Source organism: Anomaloglossus baeobatrachus, chromosome 2, assembly GCF_048569485.1.
Source record: "Anomaloglossus baeobatrachus isolate aAnoBae1 chromosome 2, aAnoBae1.hap1, whole genome shotgun sequence".
In the NCBI taxonomy this organism is placed as follows: domain Eukaryota; kingdom Metazoa; phylum Chordata; class Amphibia; order Anura; family Aromobatidae; genus Anomaloglossus; species Anomaloglossus baeobatrachus.
Window position 1 is genome coordinate 362,085,652 of NC_134354.1, and position 7,821 is coordinate 362,093,472.

Here is a 7,821-nt window from a genome sequence, read left to right on the forward strand (position 1 = left end):
ATTCAGATCCGGTGGGAGGGACAGCTAATACCTACCTCTGCAATGATAGATTCTGGGGCAGGGGGAAATTTCATGGACTCCTCTTTTGCCAGGAAACACGGTATCCGGACTCAGCAAAGAGCCTCACCGGTTACCATGGAGACGGTAGACGGATCTCCGTTAATCTCTGGACCAGTTGATCGGGAAACCGTACCGCTAGAATGCGTCATGAAGCCAGGTCAGCAGGAGACCCTTGTTTTCATGCTAATTTCTTCTCCTCATTTTCCGATTATTTTAGGTATTCCGTGGCCACGGTCTACAAATCCGGTCATCGATTGGGAAACTAAGGAAATATCCTTCCCACCGCAGAGTATTCCGACCATTAGTCCAACTGTTCCGGTTCCAGTAACACCGAATGCGGAGGGCACTGTACAGGTACCTGTTCTACCCCCGGTGTATAACGACTTTGCGGACATATGCGACAAAAGAAAAGCCGATCGGCTTCCCCCGCATAGACCGTATGATTGCCCCATAGACTTACTCCCAGGGGCGGAGATCCCGTTTGGTCATGTCTACCCGTTGGCGGCACCTGAGCTAGAAGCACTAAAAAACTACATTGATGAAAGTCTAGCTAAGGGATTTATTCGTCCGTCTACCTCACCAGCAGGGGCACCCATCTTTTTTGTGAAAAAGAAAGAGGGGACTCTAAGACCCTGTATTGACTACCGGGAACTGAATAAAATAACCATCCGGAACCGGTATCCGTTACCATTGATTCCTGAGCTATTGGAGAGGGTCCAACAGGCAAAAATATTCACCAAATTGGACCTCCGTGGGGCATACAATCTACTCCGCATACGTCCCGGAGACGAGTGGAAGACCGCGTTCCGATGTCGGTATGGACATTTTGAGTACCTAGTGATGCCTTTTGGACTTTGTAACGCTCCCGCGGCTTTCCAACATCTAGTTAACGATATTTTTAGGGATATCATGGACCAATTCATGGTGATTTATCTGGACGATATCCTAATCTTTTTTGATTCCCTACAGGAACACCAGGAGCACGTCAAGACCGTACTTACCCGGCTGAGGGAAAACCACCTGTACATCAAACTGGAGAAATGCGAATTCCATTGCTCACAGATACAATTCTTAGGTTATGTCATCTCTCCTCAGGGACTGAACATGGAGTCTGGCAAAATACAAGCAATTCTAGACTGGCCGGAACCGGGAAACATCAAAGAGGTACAACGCTTTGTCGGTTTTGCCAACTTTTACCGACGTTTTATCCGTAATTTTTCAGAGATCGTTCGTCCCATCACTCTGTTAACCAAGAAAGGACAGAAGTTTGTGTGGTCCGCCCAGGCCCAGGAAGCCTTCCATCGTCTCAAGGTTTGTTTTACCTCAGCGCCTATATTGGTACATCCGAATCCCGCACTTCCCTTTATCGTGGAAGTCGACGCTTCCGACTACGCATTAGGGGCCATCCTTTCTCAAAGGACTGGGGACAAGAGTCTCTTACATCCGTGTGCTTTCTTTTCCCGCCGGTTGTCCCCTGCAGAAAGGAACTATGACATTGCGGACAAAGAATTGTTAGCGATTATTTCCGCTTTCAAGGAATGGAGACACCACTTACAGGGAGCCGCGCAGCAAGTGATAGTACTCACAGATCATCGTAATCTGGAATTTCTTAAGTCTGCCAGGTGCCTGTCTCCACGGCAAGCCCGTTGGAGCCTATTCCTTAACCAGTTCAATTTTGTCGTTACATACCGTCCAGGTTCACGTAATGGGAAAGCCGATGCCTTGTCCCGAATCCACGCCGTGGACTCCGTGCCTGGAACCCCGTCTCAGACCGTGTTATCGGATGCCAATTTCGTTGGAGTAATCCAGGACCAGGACTTGTGGAAGGACATCAAGCTGGCCTATGATGGTGACGTATTTCTTGCTGCCCCCCCGAATGATGTAACTCTTGTTCTTCGGAATGGTGTGTGGTTGAGAGAGCGATGCATTTATGTCCCGGAGGCCGTAAGACTTCGGGTTCTCAAGTTGGTCCATGACTCCGTGTTGGCTGGTCATAGGGGGGTACAGAAGACGCAGGAATTTCTGAACCGTTTTTTCTGGTGGCCTACCTGTTTAAAGGACGTAAAGGACTATGTCCACTCATGTGTGGTTTGTGCCCGGTGCAAGGTCCCTCGTGTGGCTCCTACAGGACTCCTCCAACCGTTACCCGTGCCATCTCGCCCTTGGGGGTCTATCTCAATGGATTTTATTGTGGAGTTGCCCGTCTCAGACGGTCACAATACCATTTTAGTGGTGGTGGATCGGTTGACTAAAGCTGCTCACTTTATTCCGTGTGCCGGTCTTCCCTCAGCCGCAGAGACAGTGGATCTGGTTATCCAGAACGTATTCCGATTGCATGGGGTACCAGACGAGATCATCTCTGACCGGGGCGTGCAGTTCACGTCTAGGTTCTGGAAGGGGTTTTGTACGGCACTCCAGATTGATGTCTGTTTGTCTTCTGCATACCATCCTCAGACAAATGGGCAAACCGAACGGACGAATCAAACCCTGGAACAATACCTTCGCTGTTATGTCAGCCATCTGCAGGACGATTGGTTGAAGATGCTTCCGTTGGCGGAGTTCTCGTATAACAACACTCAGAGCAGCTCCACTAAGGTAACGCCCTTCTTTGCTAACTTGGGTTACCATCCGACTATTTTGCCTAGGTCACCGGTTGCGGTCTCAGTGCCTGCGGTGGAGGACAGATTGACAGAGCTACGACAAAATCTGGAGGTTCTGAAGGACACTGTGGCTACAGCTCAGGAGCGTTACAAGAGGTCGGCAGACGCTCACCGGAAACCAGCACCCATGTATAAGGTAGGGGACTCTGTATGGTTATCCACCAAGAACCTGAGATTGGGTGTCCCTTCGCAGAAGCTGGGACAAAAATTCATCGGTCCGTTCAAGATCACCGGGATCGTGAGCCCTGTGGCCTGTCGGCTGCGGTTACCGCACCATCTAAAGGTACACCCGGTCTTTCATGTTTCTCTCCTCAAATCCGTCTCTCCCAATACGTTTCATGGTCGTGTCGTGCCTCCTCCTCCGCCTGTGATGGTCGACGGCGAGGAGCAGTTCGTGGTTGAGGACATTATTGACTCCCGGCTCCATCGTCGTCGGCTTCAGTATCTGGTACGTTGGCAGGGGTACGCCCCCGAGGACGATTCCTGGGAACCGGTGGGTAACATTCGAGCACCCCGGAAGATCGCTCAGTTTCATCGACGGTACCCGGACAAGCCGGGCCCTGACCCGTCCTGAGGCCGTTTCTGGGGGGGGAGTAATGTCAGGTTTCCGGGTTTTCCAGTCCTCTTTTGAAAGAGCTTGCCCTCGGTTAACATGGAGTTTTATGTTCTGTTGCCCTACTTCCTGTCCAGCTGCTTAAAAGGCCGCCTCTAAGCCTAGTCCAGTGCCTGAGTATACTGCTTGCTGTGTGCTCCTGCTTTACTGCTGCTGCTACTTGATTACCTTTGGATCCTCCTGAAAATCTACCGACCGACTCTGGACCACACCCGGTTTCTTCAAACTGTGCCCGGACTCCGTCTGCCGTCTTTGGTCAGCACGTCTGCCCGGTTTCTTCCGGTTCATAACCATTCTGGACTTTCATCCCGTACGGACACTTCTGGACTTTACCACTTGCCCCTTGTGTTCCCGGCTGCTGCGCATTTAGGCCTTCCGGGGTTGATTGCCGGACAGTCCCTGTATAGGGGTTCGCTCTGGTGGTCTCCCTGGGGGAGTCCGGTGCGTGGCCCCGGGAATCCCCTTCGCTCCGTTTCGGAAAGGTATTTTCATGTGTTTGTTATACTGTGTATTTCGTTGTGTATCTACCGTGGTTACATATCATAAACATCTTGTACCACAAACTCGTCTCTGGCTGTCATTGCCCTAACGCTATCGAAATCCTCAAAACATACAATAGTATTACACCAGCACTCGTACATCTGTTTTGAAAAGACAACCTCTGGATATGATGCTGAATGAATGGACTCAAATTATTTGGTCAACCATAGCAAGGCCTGTTCTGAGTGGACCCTGTCTTGTTAAACTGCTGTATGGTTTTGGTCAGATCCTCATGCCATATGTGTACTGGGTACGTCATGGATCGTGTGAGGTTAATCCCCGTCGCTTGCCGTGGGCAGTTCGTGGCTATCCGTGCACATATCAGCTTATTCCAACAGCTGACGTGTGCCTGCTAGGTGTGAGTGGAATCGCTTTCTACCCGCGCCCATTAACCTCTTACATCTCGCTGTCACATCTCGCTGTCAGAATTTATCAGCATGCTACCATAAGCATAACTTACCCACCCCCACCCCCATCGGAAGTCACGTGACGTGATCACATGACTTTCTTTGGTTGCCATGGTAGGACAGGGTCATTTGATGACCCCTGTAGCTATCAGTTTCTCACTTTCTCTCTCTGCCAACAGACTGCAGTGTGTGAGAAGAGAGCTGCTTTTCTCCAGATCTCAGCTGTGTAGCTGTGATCTGGAGAAATGGAAGAGCGATCAGACTGCTGATCGTTATAGTCCCCTAAGGGAGCTAGTAACATAAAAAAAGTTGAAAAAAAAAGTTTTAAAAAAATAAAAAAACCTAAAAGTTCAAATCACCCCCATTCGGCCTAATGAAAAGTAAAGGGTTAAAAAAATAAAAAATATACACATATTTGGTATTGCCACTAGAGATGAGCGAACCGGTCCAGGTTCGGCTCGAGGTCGGTTCGCCGAACGGAGGTCCCGTTCGAGTTCGGTTCGTCGAACGTTCGACGAACCGAACTCGAACCGCATAGGAAACAATGGCAGGCATTCACAAACACATAAAAACACCTAGAAAACACCCTCAAAGGTGTCCAAAAGGTGACAAACAACTGACAACACAACACAAACACATGGGAAAGTGACAAGGACATATACTCATGTGAAAACAAAAGAGCAGGACAAGGAAAAAGTGGAGGACACACAGATATAGGCATGGCACGCCCTTCTAAAATCATGTAAAACACCGCAAGGTGACTCCAAGCGGAGTCTCCCTTTTTTCCAAAAATTGGGCCCCACACACACCCACCCCTTCAGTGGCAGCAGTTGTGCCCCAGTTGTACACTTCACAGCTAGATTTGCATCAAGCACATTCAAAAATACGCCATAATTAACCGTCCCCATTATGACACCGGGGTAGGTAGCAAAGTCTTTCCTGATCCCAGCTCTGTGCATCTTGGATCATTTATAAAAAACACAGCAAGCAAGGGTTACTCCAAGCGGAGTCTCCCGTTTTTCCAAAAATTGGGCCCCACACACACCCACCCCTTCAGTGGCAGCAGTTGTGCCCCAGTTGTACACTTCACAGCTAGATTTGCTTCAAGCACATTCAAAAATACGCCATAATTAAAGGGGTTATCCGGCTTCTTTGACTTTTTTTTTTTATTTCCCTATTGGGCTACATTGGGGCAGGTAAGTAGATAGAGACCACTTACCTGCCCCGCTGTCAGCCCCCTCTCCCCCGGCTCAGAGCGGTCATGTGACCGCTCCTGCCGCGATTTTGCTGCTTCCGGTCTTTGCACGTCTACATGGGCAGGGCCATGTTGACATGCAAATGTGGAGCAGCATGTCACCTCCCTGCTGGGCGACTACAGTGCGAGTAGTCACCGCCCCCCTTCCCTGCACCCTCCCACACATTCCCCTGCACCTCCAGTAACCTCCCCCTGCACTGCTGTGGGGTCCGTGATTTGGGGGCGGGGCCTGGCGGCAGCTGCCGTAGTGTCAGCTCCAGCACCGGGCCCCCTGCCCAGGATCGCACATTCAAATGTACCGGCATCACAGATCACCGATGCCGGTACATTTGAATGTGCTGATGAGAAGTCACTGTCCCTCCCGCTGTCTGTGCGCTCTGCAGCACAGCGGTGACGTCACTACTGTGCTGAAGAGAGCACAGACAGCGGACGAACGTGCAGGAGCGGCGGGGACCGAGGACGGGTGAGTATGTACTCCACATGTGTTCCCGATGGGGATGGGGGGGTTGCAGAGCCATGTGTGTGCGTGTGCAGAGCCATGTGTGTGCATGTACAGTGCAGAGCCATGCGTGTGATGAGCCATGTGTACGGTGCAAAGCCATGTGTGTGCGTGTGCCGAGCCATGTGTGTGCGTGTACAGTGCAGAGCCATGCGTGTGCAGAGCCATGTGTACGGTGCAAAGCCATGTGTGTGCGTGTGCAGAGCCATGTGTGTGCGTGTACAGTGCAGAGCCATGCGTGTGCAGAGCCATGTGTACGGTGCAAAGCCATGTGTGTGCGTGTGCAGAGCCATGTGTGTGCGTGTACAGTGCAGAGCCATGCGTGTGCAGAGCCATGTGTACGGTGCAAAGCCATGTGTGTGCGTGTGCAGAGCCATGTGTGTGCGTGTACAGTGCAGAGCCATGCGTGTGCAGAGCCATGTGTACGGTGCAAAGCCATGTGTGTGCGTGTGCAGAGCCATGTGTGTGCGTGTACAGTGCAGAGCCATGCGTGTGCAGAGCCATGTGTACGGTGCAAAGCCATGTGTGTGCGTGTGCAGAGCCATGTGTGTGCGTGTACAGTGCAGAGCCATGCGTGTGCAGAGCCATGTGTACGGTGCAAAGCCATGTGTGTGCGTGTGCAGAGCCATGTGTGTGCGTGTACAGTGCAGAGCCATGCGTGTGCAGAGCCATGTGTACGGTGCAAAGCCATGTGTGTGCGTGTGCAGAGCCATGTGTGTGCGTGTACAGTGCAGAGCCATGCGTGTGCAGAGCCATGTGTACGGTGCAAAGCCATGTGTGTGCGTGTGCAGAGCCATGTGTGTGCGTGTACAGTGCAGAGCCATGCGTGTGCAGAGCCATGTGTACGGTGCAAAGCCATGTGTGTGCGTGTGCAGAGCCATGTGTGTGCGTGTACAGTGCAGAGCCATGCGTGTGCAGAGCCATGTGTACGGTGCAGAGCCATGCGTGTGCAGAGCCATGTGTACGGTGCAGAGCCATGTGTGTGCGTGTGCAGAGACATATGTGTGCGGTGCAGACCCCGATGTGAGGCTGTTATTTGCAATGCTGTAGTGATACCAGGTCAGGTGCTGGGGAAGAATATACTGACAGGGACTGTGTGTGCAGGGGGCGGGCAGGGGGCGAGGCTGGACACTGGGGAGGGGCTGGACACTGAGGCTGGGCGGTGACAGCTCTGACTGAGGTTTTGCACAGGAAGTGGTCATGTTTGCTGGATCTGAATGTAAACAAGAAGCTGCAGAGAATAAAGGTATAATTCAAGAGGAACAAAAGTTAGAAAACAGAAAATAACAATGTAGGTGTGATTTATATGACAATACAGCACAGATAAACTCAAAAATTTTTGTTAAGCTAATGTCGGACAACTCCTTTAACCGTCCCCAGCATGACACCGGGGTAGGTAGCAAAGTCTTTCCTGATCCCAGCTCTGTGCATCTTGGATCATTTATAAAAAACACAGCAAGCAAGGGTTACTCCAAGCGGAGCCTCCCTTTTTTTCCAAAAATTGTGCCCCACACACACCCACCCATTCAGTGGCAGCACTTGTGCCCTAGTTGCAAACAGGATGTTTTGATTTGCATCAAGCACATTCCAAATCCACAAGCATTTACTCTCCCCAGGATGACACAGGGGTAGTAAATTCCTTCTGGATCCATGACTTGTTCATTTTGATGAACGTTAGTCTGTCCACATTGTCACTGGACAGACGCGTGCGCTAATCTGTCAGCACACACCCAGCAGCACTGAAGACACGTTCAGAGACAACGCTGGCAGCTGGACACGACAAAATC